The sequence below is a fragment of the Leopardus geoffroyi genome, chromosome B2, assembly GCF_018350155.1.
Source record: "Leopardus geoffroyi isolate Oge1 chromosome B2, O.geoffroyi_Oge1_pat1.0, whole genome shotgun sequence".
Taxonomy (NCBI): domain Eukaryota; kingdom Metazoa; phylum Chordata; class Mammalia; order Carnivora; family Felidae; genus Leopardus; species Leopardus geoffroyi.
The window spans coordinates 45,301,738-45,321,177 of NC_059332.1; the positions used below are offsets into that span (position 1 = coordinate 45,301,738).

At 41.6% G+C, this 19,440-nt stretch overlaps 1 long non-coding RNA gene across 1 annotated transcript; it reads left to right on the top strand.

The window, feature by feature from the left end:
- Positions 1-1,223: 1,223 nt before the first annotated feature.
- LOC123609729 lies at positions 1,224-3,540 on the top strand. The gene is made up of 2 exons (XR_006717940.1): positions 1,224-1,426; positions 3,391-3,540. It is a non-coding gene; the product is annotated as an uncharacterized LOC123609729 (long non-coding RNA).
- The last annotated feature ends 15,900 nt before the right edge of the window (positions 3,541-19,440 follow it).

The window sequence follows — 19,440 nt, forward strand, 5'->3', positions numbered from 1 at the left end:
TTGGTTTCCATAAATGCTGGTTCATGAATTAATGATGTATTACTAATGTCTCCGGTCAATATAGAGCATTTATTTATTCCAGAGTTCTCTGCAAGACTGCGCGCATTATACCTTGTCGGTAATTAGATTATGCCCTAGAGATCTGTGGGTAAACCTAAGCCTGTCTCAAATGTCATGTTTCAGAATCCGAAGTATAAAAATCCATAATTGGCTGCCTTCTTAAGAACAAAGAGAATGACAGCTTGTCTGCTCCAAGAAGGATACGCGAGAGGAACACAAACAAAGAATTGTTGTATAGGGAAATGAGATTTTAAAATGACCTGAGAAAAGCTGATGGTCTGGTGCACGCGAGTGAACCCTGCTAGTATGAAAACCAAGCTAGGAACATGGCTAATCAATGCATATGCAAATGCTCTCAGGAAAGCCCTCTGAAACTGGTGTGAACTCTCTTTGGATGCTGGAGAACTGTGAAGATAATCACCTGTGACACTCAGCCTTTCCTTGAGACACAATTTTGAACAACTGACCTTATTTCTGAGCTGAGTGGATGCCAAAATTGAATTTCTGCTCAGCTGGAACCAAATTCACTCCCAGCCATCTCTCAAGTGAGTTGGCAACACTTGCTTTGAATTCTTTGTCCCACTTATGCAGAATTAATTTGGAGTCATTTTGAAGTCTTTCCCCTTTGGACCGGGCAGTGCCGAGGAAGAAGTGTGGTGTCCATCGGGTCTCATATTAACCTCTTTGTCTATGTGTCTGCTTGGCTTTCTATTAACTTTGGAGGCTTGTTCACTTAACATGGCGAACAAGGCTCCTCTAGGGTTCACCCGAATTCCACAAGTATTTGTGGAGTAATCACCCCAGGTCGGTACTCTGAAACACGCTGGGGTGGCAGGGCTGGGGTTTACAGACAGTGTCATGCAGGAAAGGATCTAAGCTCTGGAGTCAGACTCTGGTTTCTGATCCTGGCTCCACTGCAGACCCGCGGCCGGGGGTAGGTAATGAACAAGTTACATACGCACCACGAGCCTTGGATCCCTCAGCTGTGCAATCGGGGTGACGATCCCAAATTGGAAGACATTGTGAACAAATTCAAAACCGCGTAAAACAGAATAGCGAACAGCCCTAAATGCAACACGTAATAAAATGAGCTGTGACGTTATCTTCAGTGCATTGTTAATCCCTAATCTCTAGAAGCTGACATACTCAAGCAGAAGAGAGCAGAGGCCAAATGATGACATTCATATTAGCCAGGACAGGAAGGAGCAGAAGGAAGGGAAGCCCATGTGAAAACGTACACTAAAGGACGTTAAGTGCTGTGAGCTCCGGGAAAGCGCGTCCCAGTCCCCACCTGGAGGCCTCTTTCCCAACATTCACCCTCCAAGCCTCTTGCCGCATAATTAGAAAATGTCTTCTCCTCTCTGTGGTGAGCCTGCCTCATTTAAATTCCATTGCATTCCAGTCCGGTCACATGAGATCAACATATAAATTAAAAGCAGTTTGAATCTCTGAGATGAGATGTAATTTTTGACTTTTCTACTTGAGGGAACAGAACAGCATCATTGTTACTCTACTGAATAAAAAAGATTTAAAAAAAAATGTAAAAATTAAAGAAGATTAGAAAAAAAAAAGCTTCGAGCCCCCCTCCACGCTCCCATGGATGGTAAGGGGAAAGGACAGAGAAAATCATGCCTAAAGTTTGAGGAGTAGTCTGCTTTATTAATAAAATTTCTCCCCATTGGTATAATTTTATAATGCACCACCATGAGTCTTACTCTAGAGAGAGAGAGACAGAGAGACAGAGAGAGAGTATATATATATATAAAGTCTATATATATATATATAGTCTATATATATATATATATAAAGTCTATATATATATATAGTCTATATATATATATAAAGTCTATATATATATATATAAAGCTTATATATATATAAAGTCTATATATATATAAAGTCTATATATATATATAAAGTCTATATATATATATATATAAAGTCTATATATATATAAAGTCTATATATATATAAAGTCTATATATATATATAAAGTCTATATATATATAAAGTCTACATATATATATATATAAAGTCTATATATATATATATAAAGTCTATATATATATATATAAAGTCTATATATATATATATGATAGTAAGGATGCCTAGGGATTTCATTTGGTCAAGCATCCGACTCTTGGTTTTGCTCAGGTCACGATCTCATGGTAGGTGGGTTCCAGCCCCGCAACCGGGCTCCTTGCTGACGCTGTGGAACCTGCTTGGGATTCTGTCTCCCTCTCTCCCGGCTCCTCCCCTACTTGCTCTCTACCTCTCTCTCTCAAGAATAATAAACATTAAAAACAAAAGCCTTTAAAAACTAGTACTATATATCTGTATATGTGATACTGTATATGTGCATACATGTATATGTGATCATATAATAACATAGCCAACTATTATCAATGGACAACCTCTACAGTGTAACCTTTGGCCCACGTGAAGTCCCTTAAGGTCAGTGACCCTCTAAATGTAAAAACAGTACATGTGAAACCCCACTTATGGTTTGTTCAGAGCTCCAGGAAAACAGGTAACCTGTGAGTGAAACAGGTATTTAAGGCATCGGCTATCCTCCACAAGTGAGCATTTCTGGGTTTCTGACTTGAAGAAGCAGATATTTTCCACCTTTTAATTCCAAACTGCCTTATTCTTGTCTCCCACGGCGAGGCACACACCCTGCGAACCGGGCCCCCTCACCCAAGAAAAACAGCCTCGACAGGCCGCCTCCTTTTTATCTCACCTGGCGCAAACCAGTTTGTGCATCTTTCCCTGACATGGGCACGTTGACATGCACACGAATGGCCACGTCACTGAAGCTCCCAAAATGTCTATTAAAAACGAATTCTCCCTTAATTTAATAACACCAGTCTCTCTTTTAAGACCAGTTTCTGGCCAATAAAATGCTTGGGTCAAATGATTGTGTAATCAAATTCTTTCCCTGTCCTGCTAACACAGCTTGATGATTTTAATCAATGGTCGCTTTTAACTCCTTCATGCATTTTTTTTCTTTCCCCTAAAGCATTTGTGATGCCAAGATTTCAAATTGAAATTTCCCCTTCCGGGCAGCTTTGGCAGACCATACCTTCCCCCAACCCCCGCCCCTTCCAAGGTGAGCTTAGGTTGACTGCGATTTCATAATATCACTGATACAGTGTTCCCTTTTTAAGGAGGTGGAATAATTGAAGGTGTGGGGAAAGCCTAGATGTGTAGAGGAGGAAGCGTTCTCTTTTTACACAGTTATTGAGTAACTTGGAAGGCACTGCAGAAACTATTTACATCTCCTCTGTAAAATGAGGGGGCTGAATTGAATTTCCTTTGTGTCTCCCCCAGCTTTGGCAGACTGTGAGTCCACCAGGCCCTTGACTTTGAACTCCTGGGGAGCAGTCAACAAGAATTAATCATCCCTGCACTTCCAAAGCCTCTCCCGAGATCTGGCACCCAGTCCGGCCTTCAATGTTAATAAATGAGTTAATCACCTTGCCTTTTTACAGGCTCCACTCCAATTCATTCTGACTAGAGCAAGAATCATAGGTTGCCATTAATGGCTCCAATTCCGTTCCAAAGATCACAGAATCTTGAGTGTAAAATTTTCCTCTGTTTTGCGTTTTATTCTGTTGCTGGAGGGCGCAGGCACGTTTCCTACGTATGGACGTAGTACTGACGCTTTCTCTCGAGGTGGACCCGTTCGTTAGTCCACACAACAAATATTCGCAAACACCTGCGAGGCAATAGTATTACAGTGCTGAACTACACACGGCTCTTTCTATCAAGGAACTTACAGTGCGATGAAGAAGTCAGACAAGTTAACATAAAACAAGTTCTATGAAGGCTAAGCACGGGTGCCGTGGGGACAAGAGAAGCTGACTGGGTCTGAGGACTTCAGGGAAGGTTTCCCAAAGGAAATCATAAACAAACTCAGAACTTTCAGCTCAATAGGAGTTAGCAGAGTGCATGTGGTGGGGAGGGTGGATGGCATTGAAGGCAGTGAGTGTGACAAGTTGCTGAATTGGTCTTTATTTACAGGCAGCAAAGGACCCTGGAAGAAAGTTCAAGCAGGGACTTGACATGATCTAAACTGTATCTTGGAAAGATGTTTCTAGCTGAAGTTAGAAAATTGGAAAGGGACGAGACCAGGGACCAATGGCATAAGAAGGCTTTTAGGGGGGCACTGAAGATAAAGTGGGTGGCAGTGGACATGAAGAGAATTCAGTGGATTCTGGCTGTATTGAGAAAGGTGGATGTACATGTGTGCGTGTTGGAGGGCGAGGAGAAAAAGACAAGTCAAGCCTGGAGAAACCGGGGGGATGGGGTGTCATCCACTGAAATCAGAAACATCTTCTAAAGCAACAGTACTTTGGGAGGCAAGAGAAGTGATGATGAATTCCATAGGGCAGCCAAGGGATAGTCAAGATGAGATGCCCAGCAGTCAGTGGATTAGATGGGTCTAATCTCAGGAGAGAGTTTGGGGGTGAAATATATACAACTGATAGCCATCGACATGTCGACAGAAACTGAAGCTATTAGAATGAATGTCTTGAGGAGGAGAAGAGCGGCTGGGGAACCTTAAGAAATACTTTAAAGTCATTCAAATACTTTGCTCACTGATTATTGTCACCTGCTTGGTCCCTATTGCAAAGACACCGTTTGACTCTAAGTCTTAAAAAATCTGGCCAGTCACCTTCCATTGTGGTCCCAACTTGGAGCTCTGTGGAGGACGGTGCCAAGCTCTAGGCACTTCAGATGTCTCCCATAAATTATCAATTGCTCACCCAAAAGAATTCGCAAATATTGCTTTGTCATATGAGTGTGGAGAACGGGAAATATTACTATGAAACACGTGGGAGCTAAAACATGTTCCTGAGTTTAATGCAAGAATGTTTTTCTTGATTATATCGAACACTAGAGACGGAAGATACAGTATGAAAACAATCCATCTAGCAGAGATTCCTTGTGTCTGTCACTAAGCTGTTCCTGGGGGGGGGGGGGGGGTGGTTGCGGGTAAGGCAGAGGCGGCACAATTCTCTGCTTTTACCATCTTCCCAAATCACAGACACAGTTTAATCAAGGAAGAGGAGACGGCGGCTGTGATGTAACAGCCAAAGTGATGTCCACAAAGAACCACAACCAAAAACAGCACTTATACCCCTGGTAACAAACTGAAATCAAAAGCTTTTGGCATAATCCTTGAGTCACATATGTATGATGTCTCAGTGGTCGTAAATGTGGGTCTCGGAGGCATTTTACTAAACAGGGTTAGGCAGAAATTCATAGCCAAGCAAATAATAATTCCTTTCACAATTTTATGAAACCCTGGGAAGATTGAAGTTACTTTTTATTTTAGTTTGTTTTGTTTCACGTAATCTGAAGTATTCCAGAGCCATTTAAGATCCCATCTGTTGAGAATTTCAAAGGTTTTGTCAACTTTACAACAAATATTTTGATGTTCTAAGGAGCTTAAATCAGATAAGAGATTCCGGGGAATACAGGACCATCCAAAAATTGTTATCCCAAAAGACTTAGTTATTTTCTTAATCATGCATCTGCTACAAACTCATATTTTAAAGAGCTAACTTTTTGCGGGCAATCCAGTTCTGAGGATATAATGAATCCCTAAGATTAGACATCTTGGTAAAAATAGACATGTGGATTAGTGGCAAATAATAGGGTGCCGAAAATGGAATCATATATCCCGCTGAAAAACTTCTCCAAGTGTTGAACTCTTTGAACTTTAACAGGAATTTGGGCATTGCACATTGGTCCAATGATTTTGTAAATAAAAATCCATCACTCTTAATTTTCTTTGTAGAGGGATGTTCTAAGTAAAATGAATCTCTACTTTTTTTTTTTTTTTTGGTCTAATACTGGACGTTTCTTATATTTCAAACACTTAACATTTATCAACCCATCCAATCCTCACAGCCATACAAAGTAGGCACGATTATCAGTCCCATTTTCCAGATGAGTAAACTGAGAGACAGAAATGCCCATCAATTTCCCCAAAGTTGCATAGGTAATAACTAGTAGTATTTAGATTCTGGCTTCAAAGTCCTCATGCTGAGTCACTGGCATCCTAGAGGCAACAGTTCCCCTTGCGTTGTCCCCCACAGGACACACACATCAGTGTCACCTGGGGATCTTGTTTAAAACTCCCAGCCCCTGGGGAAAACGACCTCTCCGTGCTCTACCTCATGGAGGCGGGGGGGGGGGGGGGGAGTAGTGGGTCCCACCTTCCCTTTTCCTTCTGAAGCCTGTGGATATCATATGCCAACATGTCTCAGATTTGGGGCTCATTAGAATCACCTTTAGAGTTTGTTAAAAATGCAGGTTCCAGATATTAACTTTTTCAAGTTATTTCTTCCCTTTAGGTAATCTCTACATCCGACGTGGGGCTCGAACTCATGACCCTGAGATCAAGAGTCACATGCTCTTACGACTGAGCCAGCCAGGCGCTCCTAGATAATTTTTTTTTTAAACCTTTATGGTTATAATGATGGAAAGCTTCCAGTTTTCCTGTTTCTTCAAGAAATGTACATTTTCTCCTATTCTGTGTTTAATCCTGCGGCTGTAGGGCACACACACACATATACTAAGTGTATGTGCAGTGATGACACTTTTGCTTGAGGGGAACTCCTTCATGCGTCCATGCAACAAATATTTGCAGAGCACATGCTAGGCAGTGGTACTACGAGGCTCAACTACACCCAGCTCTTTCTTTCAAGGACCTTAGAGAGTGATAAAGCCATCAGACACGGAAAGAGGTTTATTGGATCTTTCCACGGTTTACACCATCACAAGAGTCCAGGTACGGAGGTTGGGATGGAGCCGGGAAGCTGGCTAAGCGCAGTTTTATCTTCATAATGAAGGGAATTGCATCTCTGAAGATGTTTTTCCTGCAGCTGTGGGATGAGGTATAACAGAACAAGCACCAAGAGGTCTGATTTCTCCGTAGGGGAGATATGCTCAGGTGCACCCCTGCTGAAGGCAGATCTATTGACCCCTGCAACATCGTGGCCGAAGTCTAAGGAGGCAGGAGGTCCGCGGAGCCGCTGCAGATGTCTGCTTGATGAATTAACCACTCTCTAGTTTCACGGTGATTTCATCTTATCTCCACTATCGGCTTATTAGTTACCTTGTTTTTAAAATTCTGTTAGTGGTTGCTGCATGTATCTTTTGGCATCACAGTCTACCTTCAGATAATATATTACCACTTCAGGCACAGTGTGAGAACCTTACAGAACATTCCTTCCAATTCCTCTTCCCTGTCATTTGTGCTATATTTTCCCACATTCCACTCGCACGTGTATTATAAACTCCATTATACATCGTTGGCACGTTCGCTTTCGACAATCTACTATCTTTAAAGTCATTAAAACTCTCACTCCTCTCAAAATAAAGAAACTTAAAAAAATAGTCATTCTATTTTTCAAGGGGAAAAAGACTTTTCTTTTTATCTCCGTTTTTGCCATCTCTGGTGTTCTTTCTTCTTTTCGTCAGGTGTCCGTCTGAAATTTCTGTCTGGATTCCTTCTGCCTGAAGACCTTTGATATTTCTGTAGCACGAGTCAGCTGGCAGTTAATTCCCTCAGCTTTGGTTTGTCTGAAAATACTTGACTGTGCTTCCGGTTTTGAAAGTTGTTTTTATCACGTGTATCACTTCAAGTGGACAGTTTTTCTCCCAGTATGCCAGAGATATTATTCTGTTGTCTTCCCGTTTGCTCGCTTTGTTGAGTTGTTGGGTTTATCCTTGCTCTCTGGGATGAATCTCCTCATGGTCTTCAAGATGGTCTCATTATCTTTGGTTCTCTGTGATTCAACTATGTTTCATCCAGATGTGGGTTTTGTTGGTTTGTTCATCTTTTACTTTTTAGCTGTTTCGGGTTTTAATTTTTTTTTTTTTTTTTTTTTTTATGAAGTCAATTCTTCCCCCAACAGGGGGCTTGAACTCTCGACCCCAAGATCAAGAGTGGCATGGCTCTACCTGAGCCAGCCAGCTGGGTGCCCCTATCTGTTCTTTTGTTTGTTTGTTTGTCTGTTTTTTACTTTACGTTTATTCAGTTTGGAACTATCTGAGCTTCTTGGTTCTGGAGTTTGACATCTTTTACTGTTTTTGTAAAGTTTTGGCATTATCTTCCAAATATTGCTTCTGCCATTCTCTCTCTCAACTCCTCTTTCCCCTCTTCTCCTCTTCTTTCTTCTGAGATTCTAGTTATACATATATTAGACCATTTAATATTGCCCCACATGTCTTGAGACCTCTTTCCAGCTTTTTTTTTTTTTTTTTTCTTTTTCTTTTTTTCTCTTTGTATTTCAGTTTGGGTCATGTCTACTGAGCTATCTTCAAAGTTGCTGATTCTTTCTTCAACTCTATCGTGTCCACTGATAAACCTGTCAAAGGAATTCCTTATCTCGGACATCACGTTTGTTTTTATTTCTAACATTTCCGTGTGACTCTGTCTTACAGGTTTCTGATCTTAAATCGTTCCATTGTTGTGGCAGATGGTTGTTTTTGCCTGCCCCAAATCCATTCCTTCTTTTTATTTCTTGTTTATACGCTGTGATTTTTGGTTGGTTTCTGTTTGTTTGTTCAGTTGTGCAGGTAGAGAGCAGAAATGTATGGGTATAAATTAGTGGAGGCCTATACACATTAAAATTCTACTCTAAGCTACTCACATTTTATTATTATTATTATTATTATTATTATGTTGGTGAAGACTTTTGAAAAAGCTCTTTGCTAATATCTTCTTAACATTTGATGAGTTATTTTTGGCTTTCCTAGAACTTTTTTTTTTAATTTTTTTTTTTTTAACATTTATTTTGAGACAGAGAGAGACAGAGCGTGAATAGGGGAGGGTCAGAGAGAGAGGGAGACACAGAATCCGAAACAGGCTCCAGGCTCTGAGCTGTCAGCACAGAGCCCGACGCGGGGCTCGAACTCATGGACCATGAGATCATGACCTGAGCCAAAGTCGGACGCCCAACCGACTGAGCCACCCAGGTGCCCCTGGCTTTCCTAGAACTTTAAGGAAACGCTTTAATCACTAAATACATCGAGTCTAAAATTCCTGGCCTGACATTTTTCTTGCCAGTGTTATATTGGTAGTATCTGGCAGACCTTAAGAGATTCATATGCTTGTGCTATTCTGTACTCAATCGGGGTGATCATTTTTCAATTATGAAATTGAATTTATATTTATTGAATTAATTTCACTTTTCCAATCACTGATGAGAAGAATTCCTGCCTGGTCTGAAATCATGACATGTTTTTCAAGATTTCTTGGAAGACCTTGGCTGTGTGACGTCCAGCATTTTAAATGTTCTCATTTCAGAGAGTAGTTCTCAGAACGTAGTAGGTGAGGGGACGGGGCGAGGGGTCTGGTGATTACTTGTCTCATCTGTTTTGTCTGGGCTTCCGGGAAGGCAAGAGTCAGGACTGCTGAAAGTGAAGAGGAGGGATTTGTGTACAAAAAGCTTGGGTGAGGGTGTGGGGAAAACTAGGAGAGAAGAAGGTGGCATGTCACCTGTCCCTCTGGGTGACGCCTCATGTACAACCTCTTTGATTGTATCTTTCTCCAGACTGTGAGCCCCTGTCTCCTAGCACTTTCTACAATTACATTTGTGTGTGTGTGTTTGATTAATTTTTGAGTTCTCCAGATACAAGCTCTGTGGTTTTGTTCACTGTTTATTCTTAACCTCTGAAGTTGCGCCTGGCACATAGTAAAACACTTTGCAGTTACTTGTTAGATCGATGGATGGATGGATGGATGGATGGATGAGCCCCTAACTTATTCCTGCTAGAATCTGATACCAAAGAGAAATGCTTAAAACCGCAAATAGTGGAATATTGACAATGAAGAAGGCTATACATGTGTGGGGGCTGGGGGCATGTGAGAAATCTCTCGACCTTCCACTCCATTTTGCTGTGAACCTGAAACTGTTCTAAAAACTAAAGTCTATTCTAAAAATTGCAAATAATTATATGATTTTCATTGTTTTCTCACTAGATGATCGAGATTAATAATCTTCAGCTACTATTACAAATAGTGTGGCTTTCTAACATGAATACAGCTTTCAGTAGTAGAAAAATTTTGCTGTCATGAGTCTCTGCTCTAAATGTGCCATGATATTCTGGGGCACCTGGCTCAGTAGAGCATGTGACTCTTGATCTCAGGGTCGTGAGTTCAAGCTGCACATTGGACGTGGAGCCTACTTAAAAAGAAAAGAAAGAAACTGTAAATATGCCATGATATTCTGCTATTGACTAAGATTATAACCTATATTTCATGAAACAGAGATTAAGCTGCAGCCCTGGGGTATATCACAACCCCACCAAGCCCCATTTGCGTGGGTTACAAGTGAATGTTATCCCCTGGAGCTGTGCAGTAAGGTCATCCTGGTTAAGGTCCGAGGTAAAACAACTGAGCTGATGATGCACCTTGGGGACTTTGGGGTTGGGATTGAAAATGAGGAGTCACTTCAAATAAGGGCAAAACTTCTTTGGGAGCTGATGGAAACGTGCTAAAATTATTGCTCTAAAATTATTGTTGGGATGTCTGCCTGGCTCAGTCAGTAGAGCACGTGACTCTCGATCTCAGGGTCATGAGTTTGACCCCCACATTTGGCGCAGAGATTACTTTAAAAAATTAGATTGTTGTGATGGTTGCATAACTTTGCAAATCTACTAAAAGTCATTAAATTGTACACTTAAAATGATTGAATTTTATGTTGTGTAAATTATACTTCAATTAAGCTGGTCTTAAAAAATGAGCAAACAAGGGGCACCTGGGTGGCTCAGTCGGTTGAATGCCGGCTCTTGATTTTGACTCAGGTCATGATCCCAGAGTCGTGGGATCGAGCCTGGCATTGAACTCTGCACTGAACATGGAGCCTGTTTAATATTCTCCCTCTCCTCTCTCTCTCTCTCTCTCTCTCTCTCTCTCTCTCTCTCTCTCTCCCTATGCCCCTTTCCCCTGCTTACTCTCTGTCTCAATCTCTGAAAAAAATTAAAAAACAAACAAAACCAAGCAAATAAAAACTACTGGGAATTCTCTTCTATTCCTGCCTTCAACCCTGTTCTCTCCCACCCCCTACAGGAAATTATGTTTATTATTTCTTGGTATATACTACCAGTTTTCCTTTGACAAATGCCAGCAAATACCTATTTATTAATATTTTAAGTGATTTTTAAATGTTGCCTTCAATACCGGTGACTGAGAAAAAGCGGATTTAATTGAGAGGTGAGGAGAAACACCGTTTAAACTTTATGAAGATTCTGAAAGAAGAGAAATTCTGGGGAACACAAAAAGGTTTTAATTTATAACGTTGGTTTCCATTAACTTGAGCGAGGGAGTTACGAATCAAGAAAAAAAAGAAGGACCAAGAAGGAAATAACAAAATGGGCTTGCGGGAGAGCAGAAAGAAACAATTAGCAACAGTTGGGAGGGAAAATTATAAGAGGAGTTGAGTGGTGTGGGTGGGACTTGCTGGGCTGTGAACCGTGGAGAGCGAAAAGAAAATCTGGTGTATTGCAAATTCACCATGACTGAGGGAGAAAGAAGGCAGGTTGGCACCTGACAGTTCCCCGTATTGGCCACGAGGTGGCGGCATCCACCCAAGACGGTCCTCTCCGGAGACTGCGGAAAGAGGCTGTGCGGGTAAGTACACAATACTTCAACATACAGCACACTTTTTTTTTTTTTTTTTTTTTTCTTGGTGGTGGGGAGGCTTAAACAACAGACATTTCTTTCGCATGATTCTAGAAGCTGCGAAGTCCAAATCAAGGTGCGAGCAGACTGCGTGACCGGTGCTTGACCTGCGTGACCTGCTTCCTGGTTCACGGTCAGCCCTCTTCTCCGCTGTGTCCTCCCTCAGAGGAGGGAGCTCTCCGGTGTCTCTTTTATGAGGGCACTGATTCCATTCATGAGGGCTCCTCCGTCTTGTCCTAGTCACCTCCCCAAAGCCCTACCTCCCGATACCATCACACTGGGGATGAGGTTTCTGTATATGAACTGGGGGGCGAGGGGGGCACAAATGTTCAGTCTGTAGCATTACCATTACTTACTTTGATTGCCCCAGATTTGGCCAGTGGAAACCCCTTCAAGACGGCACCCGTCCCTTTGGACATAGTCCTGCGATTCTTAGAATACTTCCCTACTTTGTGCAGTCAGGAGAAATCTTAGGATCAACTTGTACTTTCCCTGCCCCAGTCCTTGAACCAGTCATTTCTCCAAGAAGAGCTGCTTCCTTTTGGCGGAGAACGGATTTAGAAAGCAAGACCTTGCTGCCAGGTAGGCACATTTCCCCTGGTGTATCGTTGCTTCTAGGCTATCTTAGCAGACATGGTAGAAAAGATCGGAATATACATAGCATACACACATACATGTACATATTTCTGTTATTGTTTCTATACAGCCTGTCAATCAAAGACGATGGGTGGCTCAGTTAAGTGTCCGACTTCCGGCTCAGGTCAGGATCTCACAGTTCACGAGTTCAAGCCCCCCCTCACCCCCCCGTCTGGCTCTGTGCTGACAGCTCAGAGCCTGGAGGCGGCTTCAGATTCGGTGTCTCCCTCTCTCTCTGCCTCTCCCCTGCTTGCAGCACTTTTTTTTTTTTCTTAATACACTTTATTTTTAGAGCAGTTTTAGGTTTACAGCAATGTTGAGCAGAAGGTACACAGATTTCCCATATACCCTGTGCCCCCCACAGGCATACTTTTCCCGCTATTAACATCCCCCCTACCAGAGTGGTGCATCTGTTATCATTGGTGAACCTGTATGAACACATCATTATTCCCCAAAATCCTCTTTTCACATTACGGTTCACTCGGTGTTGTATGTTCTATGGGTTTGGACAAACATGTAATAAACGGGATGCATGTATCATTAGAGTACGTACTGATACTCACTGCCTAAAAATCCTGTTTTCTGCCTATTCATCCTTCCCTCCCCTAACCTTACGCAACCCTGATATTTTTACTGTCTCCATAATTTTGCTTTTTCCAGATGTTAGACAGTTAGAGTTATACAGCACATAGCCTTTCAGATTTCTTTCACTTAGTAACGTGCATTTACAAGGCATTTACATGTCTTCTCACGGTTTAAGTACTCATATGGTATGTACAAACTTAAGAACGGAAAGCCAGACGGGTAAATGAAAAGCAAAATCTCTTCCATGGTTCACATTCACTTTTCCTCTCACTAAATCTTCCAGTTGAGGGATTTCCTGACGTGAAAATGGTCATGGTCCCCCAAGTGAGACATGGGAAGTCATTTTGTCTTCAAGACAACAGAACCTATTTAAACTGTAATCTTGCTGCCAGCACTTAAGAAAGGAAGCATCACATTTTTACGTTTCCGTGGGGAAGGTGTTGATACAATTAAGCGTATGCCGAGAGACTATCCTCTCCTGTCCCCACTCCGCCTGGTCATGGGGATTTCTTCAGCTCAAAGCCAGAGTGGCAACTTGTAGTGCGTGCCAAGGATAAGAGGTCTGGTGGGCTCTTTTTTTTTCTTCTTCCCATCTCATCAGGGTGGAACCATCAGCTTCCATTTTCAATGGTGTTTCCAAGAGGATTTTAGTCCTCCCAGTGTCCCTTGCTTGGAAAAAGTTAACGTGACCTTCCAGACCGCCTTAAAATCGCATAACCTTTTTGAGGTTTTCCAAGGACTTTTTGTGTGGGTAGGTTTGGTTTTGTCGTTAATTATAACAGGAAACAGGAAAGGGGTAAAAACACCAAACAAAGAGAAAGTTGCAGAGTTTCAAACAATGCTTCAATAAATAGTCACACAAAGAGAGTTCTCCCTGGTATTCATCGAAATGTAAATGAATCCACCTTTGATCTTTCTCATTACTTTACAGCCCCAGGTTAGCTGCGTTCTTGGAAGCCCTCTCCATTCTCTAACAATCGTTTTTAAGTCGGCTCCATGCCCGGTATGGGGCTTGAACTCACGACCCTGAAATCAAGAGTCGCATGTTCTACCAACGAAGCCAGCCAGGTGCCCCGAAGGCCTCCCCAGCTCTTATCCCCCAAGAAATTCCTCTCCCAGTTGACCTCACCTCCTTCTTTTATTTAATACAGGAAAAGCTGTAGATACATAGAGAGGTTTGGGGATACAAAAATAACTAAATGCGCTTTAATTACGTTCACAGGAATCCAGATTTTTCGCCCAAGTTCTCCTTCTTCAGAAAGGAAAGGCTGCTTTTCCTTACTGCAGCAGGGGATGAGGAACAGATTGGGGAAAGGAGACGTGGACCAAAGCTGAGGGTGCTACAGAGTAGACGGTTCAAAGACCGAAGTCACAGGACGGGGGTGATAGGGTGCTTAATATGTGTTGCACATCCAGTAAATCCTATCGTACAGTATTCAGGATCTGCCTAATTGAGGAATCTTTTCCTATTTAATTAATGCCATTCCATTTGAATTAGTCCTGGATTAGTCCTGTTTTTTTTTTTTTTGTTTGTTTGTTTTTTTTTTTGTTTGTTTGTTTGTTTTTGGCAGATCTTGTCAGTGCCCCGGCCTTTACTATGTCCAGCTGCCAGATTAGGATCCCTTTGCCCTAGGACTTTCCAGAGTCTCAGGCGTCCGCTCTCCTGCACCCGGCTCAAGGGAATGAGCAGAATGTCAAGAGAGCAGCTCTTAAAGAATGACTGATGGGAACTGATGGGGCAATTTCCCATTTCCTTCACCCGACCGACCCGGGACTTAGCTCTGAGGTTTGCGTTGTACTGGATCCCGGGTTCCCAACTGAATTACGCTTCAGTTGTACAGGGTGGTACCTGGCTTGATAACATAGACCATCTTACTCGCCTTCTCTTCTTGCCTTTCTTCCCCATTCACAACAATATTTCTGGGGATCCCAAGTAAACTACTGATTCTCAAATCCTCGTCTCCCAGGGTCTGCTTTTGATTAAAGCCTCGCTTCTCCGAGTCTCCGAGTCTCCCTCCTTGGATTGGATGGATGGGCTTATTTCCAACATGTAGTTAAGTCCCAAACTAACATGTAGGGAAGTCTTATGGGGATTATAGGGATGAGCTTATTTCTAACATGTAGGGAAGTCCAAATTAAGAATATGTAGATAACTGTGGCAGGATTTGTGTGTGTGTGTGGTAAAATATGTATAACACAAAATTTACCACTTCAATCATTTTTCAGCGCATAGTTCATGGCATTAAATACATTCACGCTGTTGTCTGGTAACCGTCACTACTCACTCTCCCGACGCTACAACTTTCTTATCATCCCAAACTGAGACTCTCTACCCATTAAATGATAATTCCGCATCCCTTCCCCGCTGAGCCACTTGACTGCCCCTGCTTCCCAGCCCCAGTAACTACTGTTCTACTTTCTTCTCCGTAAATTTAACTATCCCGGTTACCTTTATAAGTGGATTTATACAATACGTGTCCCTTTGTATCTGGCTTATTTCACTTAGCATAATTTCTTCAGGGTTCATCCATGTTGTAGCATGCACCAGAATTTCATCCTTTTTTAAAACTGAAACTATTTCGTTGTATGTAGTACTACATGTTAGAAATAAACCCATCCACCCAAAGGAGGGACTTAGAGACTCAAAGCACAGCGAATTGGGGCTTTTTGTTTTTTAATTTTTTTTTGAATGTTTCCTTATTGGGAGACAGAGGGAGAGAGACAGACCATGAGCATGGAAGGGGCAGAGACTGGAGGAGACACAGAATCCAAAGCAGGCTCCAGGCTCTGAGCTGTCAGCAGAGAGCCCAACGCAGGGCTCGAACTCACCAACTGAGAGATCATGACCTTAACCAAAGTCGGACGCTTAGCCAACTGAGCCACCCAGACGCCCCGTGAAGCGAGGCTTTAATTAACATTCTTGCAAGAGTGGGTGTCTGATGGGGCAGTTACAGTAGATAATTTTTCTCCTAGTGTGCAAGTCCCCCCTCCCCCCAGTTCCTCCTTGGCTGAGTATTACAGAGGTTGCAGCCGTACCCTGATGTCAATTCATCCATGGATGGACATTCGTTTTCACCTTTTGGCTACTGTGAAATAATGCTGTTGTGAACATTAGTATACAAGTATTTATTCAAGTCCTTGCTATCAATTACTTTGGATATATACCCAGAGGTAGAAGGCTGAATCATATATTAATTCTATATTAAATTTTTTGAGGAACCTCCATACTGTTTTCCATAGTGAATGCACCATTTTGCATTCCTACCAGCTATGTATAAGCCTCCAATTTTTCCACCTCTTTCTCAAGACTTGGTATTTTGTGTTGATTTCTTTTTTTTTTAAGTTTTATTTATTTTTGAGAGAGAGAGAGAGAGAGAGTGCAAGTTGGAGAGGGGCAAAGAGAGAGAGACAGAGACAGAGAATCTGAAGCAGGCTTCAGGCTCCGAGCTGTCAGCACAGACACTGACTTGGGGCTCAAACCCACGAACCACAAGATCATGACCTGTGCCAAAGTCAGATGCTTAACCTACAGAACCACCCAGGTGCCCCTGATTTCTTTTTTTTAATAATAGCTATTCTAATGGGTGTGAGGTGTATACCATTGTGGTTTTGATTTGCATTTCCCTAACAGCTAGTGATTTTGAGCATTTTTCTTTTCAGGTACTTACTGACCATTTGTATATCTTCTTCGGAGACATGCCGGTTCAAGTCTTTTGCCTATTTTTTAATCAGGTAATTTGCCTTCTCATTGTTGGGTTGTAGAAATGAGTTCCTATGTATTATAGATATTAACCCCTTATCAGATATATAGTTTGTAAATACCTTCCCATTCTGCGGGCTGCCTTCTCACTCTTGATCATGCCCTACGATGCACAGAAGTTTCTAAGTTGTATAAAGTCTAATTTACCTATTTTTCTTTTGTTGCCTGTGCTTTTGGTATCATATCCAAGAAATCCTAGTCAAATATAATGCCATGAATCTTTTCCCCTTTGTTTTCTTTTAAGAGTTTTATAGGTTTAAGTCTTATGCTTAAGTATTTGACCCATTTTGAGTTAATTTTTGTATATGGTATAAAGTAAGGATCCAACTTTGTTCTTTGGATAAATAATGTGGTTGATAAATTAATTTTTAAAATAAAACCTCAATGATTATGAAATAACTTGAATAGTTTACTAAAGGCAAGAGGAAATAGACTATTATCTTTATTAAGCCTCCTACATTCTTACTTACATGGTGGATTTCTAGTCAATTACCCATGCCATTCTAAAAGAACTAATTCAAAGACAGAAAAAAAAGTGATAATTCTGAAACCTGTGGGGACTGAACAGTGAGGTCTGACTAGTACACAAATGAGTGTGTGTGTGTGTGTTTAATTTTTTCGTGTTCATTTATTTTTGAGGGAAAGAGAGACAGAGCATTAGTGAGGGAGGGGCAGAGAGAGAGGGAAACACAAAATCTGAAGCAGACTCCAGGCTCTGAGCTGTCACCACAGAGTCCAACGTGGGGCTCAAACTCAAGAACCGTGAGATCATGACCTGAGTCAAAGTCAGATGCTTAACTGACTGAGCCACCCAGACGCAACCACAAATGAGTGGTTTTAACTTCACTATCTCCTCCCTGACTTTGGAGGGGCAAATTATATTTAAGAGATGAGGATATGAAGGATAAAGGATATGAAGAAGCAAAATAGTATTCAAAAAATGGAAGCAAATAAGGGGTGTTTGGCTGACTCAGTTAGTAGAGCATGCGACCCTTGATCTCGGGGTCATGAGTTCAAACCCCACAGTGGGCCTTGAGCTTACATTAAAAAATATAAGCAAATTAGGGCAGAAAAAGTTAAAAAAAAAAAAACAACAATGCAAGAGCAAGTCTTGCTCTGAGGCCTTAACAATAAACTTTAAAACATTTTATTTTTGAGACTCAAATGATTCCTGGGTTTTGTGAAAAATCTGTCAATCACATTTGATGTGTTAGACCTTTAAGGGAAAATTAGATTAGTTTGGTCTAAAATTAGAAAATGAGTTTGGTTTAAAAGATAGTAAATAAGAAAGAAACAAAAAGATCTAGAAAGCTCTGTATTTCGGCTTTAATAGAAAATACCAGAATGTGTATTTTAAGCTTGAAGTTACCTGATGAAAGATTGGTATTACAATGGGTCACTAGGAGGGCGATAACAATTTCAGAAGTAAAAGTGAAAATAAGTAGAAAGTCAGGAGGAAACACTTCAGAACACACATTTCTAGACTAACCAAAGTTGTCCTCTCTTGACTTTTTTCTCCACTCTAAAGTTTTAAAACAATATTTTCTGCAAAGGAAATAAACAGAGAGATAGGTACCTAGAGGCAATCCACTTTTTAAAGGTCTTCCCTACACTGTGCATAATTATGCTTTGGATCCAATTAGAATAGAGGAATTTCTCAATTATCAGGCTCCTTGGCTTGGCTGTTAGAAATGCTCCTTGTCCAGAAATGCTCTGGGTCTGTATAAACCTGGCAAACCTTCCTCCCCCTTGGATAATCATTAACCTTCATATCAAATCCCAATCACTTGCAATCAGATCCTAGTGACTCTCCCTTCCAGAGTACAGCAAGAGTGAAAAAGAAAGGAAGCAATTGAAAAGCAAGCTTCATTTCTTCTAGTTTTCTAGAACTGGATAACTTTGGCTTTCTTTCTTCATTTTTCCCAGTAAATAGCCCAAATGATTGTACAATTAGGCATCGCGTTATTTTTAAGCAATCATAAGCTTCCCTTAGAGATCCTATGCCCCAAATGAATAACCAATGGATGAAAGGCAGAAAAACACGATAAAAAGGCGGCAGTAAGCCAACATGTATCTAGTAAATACAGTGCTTATTTTTATGCTTAGCCACGATGCCAGATTTTATATTTTGTTAGCTGAGTTTGGAGCGCAGTTTCTTCTAGGAGAGTTCAACTTCAACATCTCCTGCTTCTGATCTCGGCAGATATTTTATCAACATACTGAGACAATAGAGAGCATCTCCCCTCCCCACACCCCACTCCCAGCTTCCAGCCTTCGTCTTTCTCCTCCACATTTGGTACATTATTCTGTGTCCTGTTGCAGAGGCAGCAGGTGAGATTCTGGACCGCTCCCTGAGTCCAGAGCTGGTAAGCAGTTAGGAGGCTCCCACATGGCTTCCATGCATTTGTGTCAGACGCTCAGTTGATCATGGCATGGGGATGAAAATATTTCGAATTGTCCAGAAAACAGCTGTGGGTGGCCGAAGCACCAATGTTCTGAATTCTGAGTCATCTCCCCGGAACGGAGGACACAGTGTAAACATATTCACACCCACCCAATCTATCTCGACTGCGAGAAGGTATCCTGAGTGAAGCAGGGATTTGCGCGTCATTGGCCCTCGGCTCTTACTTCCTGGAAACAACTTTTCTCAGTGGGAAGAATCAGACATATTTGCTAAAAACTCCGAACCACCAAAAGT